We start from the raw sequence: 1,945 nt of genomic DNA, 5'->3' as shown, positions 1-1,945 counted from the left end.
CTGTGTGCCAGGCATGAAACAGGCATTCACATTCTCTCTCTGCACCTGCCCCCTACATGCACACACACTCAATCATCAATCAATCAATAAAAAAAAAGAAAGACATGGTTTGATAAGCTTTGACACATGTCCGCACTTCTGAAACCGACGTTACAGACAAAATGGTCCCTTTGTAATTCCCTTTCCCTCAGGCAGCTACTGATCTGCTTTCTGTCATTAAAGATCACTTTGTATTTTCTAGAATTTTACCCCAGTAGAATCATATATGTGACCACTGACTTTTCACTCAGCGTAATGATATTGAGATCTCTTCATGTTGTCTTGTATATCAGAGTCTGTTCCTTTCTGTTGCTGAGTACTAGTCCACTGTATGGATATACCATAATTTATCAATTCACCCATTGATGGACATTGGGTTTTCCCAGTTTGACACTATTACAAATAAGGCTGCTATGAGCATTTACATACAAGTCTTTGCATGGCTATATGGGACATATGCTTTCTTTTCTCTTGAGTAAATACCTAGATTATTTGGTAGGTGTATGCTAACTTTATAAGAAACCACCAAACTGTTTTCCAAAGTGTTTGACCATTTTATATTCCCACCAGTATCATATGCGAAATACAGTTGCTCAGTGTCTCCCCAACCCCTGACATGTCAGTCTTTCAGATTTTTGCCATCCTAATTTGTGTGTAGTAGTATCTCATTGTATTTTAATTTGCCTTTTCCTAATAATTAATAATATTGAACATCTTTCCACATGCTTATTGACCATCTGTATATCTTCTTCAGTGAAGTGAATGTTCAAATATTTTGCCTATCAAAAAAACTGGGTTTTGTATTTTCTTATTCATGGTTTTGAAAGTTTTTAAAATATATCCTGTATATAAGACCTTTACCATATAAATGATTTGAAAAATTTCCTCCCAGTCTTTGGCTTGTCTTTTCATTCTCATAACTGTGTTTTTTGAATATTAGACCTTTTAAAAATATATTTTTAATAAAGAAAAATTTGTCCATTTTTTCCTTTACAGGTTATGCTTTTGGCAGCTCATCTAAGAAATATTTCCTTAACCCAAGGTCACAAAGATTTTCTCCTATATTTTCTTGTACGAATTTTATAACTTTAGATTTTACATTTAGATTTATGATCTTTTTGAGTTCATTTTTGTATGGTATGAGGTAAAGATGAAAGTCCTATGCTTTTGTTCATTTTTCCTTCTTCCTTCCTTCCTGTCCTCCTTCCTCCTTTTTTTTTTTTGCATGCTGATATTAAATTGTTTTAATATTATTTGATTTAAAAAAAAGACTACTTTCTCTACTCAGTTGCCTTGGCACCTTTGTCAAAAATCAGTTGTTCTTGTGTGTGTTGGTCCATTTCTAGATTTCCTTTTCTATTCCATGTATCCATTTGTCTATCTCTATGCCAATACCACTCATTGCTGCCCACAGGAACTTTAAAATAAGTCTTGAAATCAAGTAATGCAAGTCCTCTCACTTTGTCCTTTTCCCAAGATGCTTTGACTACTGTAGGTCCTTTGCATTCCCCTGTGACTGTTGGAACAAGCTTGTCAATTTTTGCACAAAAGCTTGACAAGATTTTGATGGGGAATGCATTGATTTATAATCAATGTGGGAAGAACTGACATCTTCATAACATTGAATTTTCTAACCCATGAACAGAGATAAATATGCTCTATCTCCATTTTTAAAAAATATTTTATTTATTTGACACAGAAAGAGAGAGTGACAGGGCACAAGCAAGGACAGCAGCGGAGAGAGAGGGAGAGGCAGGCTCCCCGCTGAGCCAGGAGCACTATGTGGGGCTCGATTCCAGGACCATGGGCTCCATCCCAGAACCCCTGAGATCACAATCTGAGCCAAAGGCAGATGCTCAACTAATAGAGTCACCCAGAGACCCCAGCTCTCTCTCCATTTACTTAG

This window comes from Neovison vison, chromosome 2, assembly GCF_020171115.1.
Source record: "Neovison vison isolate M4711 chromosome 2, ASM_NN_V1, whole genome shotgun sequence".
NCBI classification, from domain to species: Eukaryota; Metazoa; Chordata; class Mammalia; order Carnivora; family Mustelidae; genus Neogale; species Neogale vison.
This window is presented reverse-complemented; position numbering follows the sequence as displayed.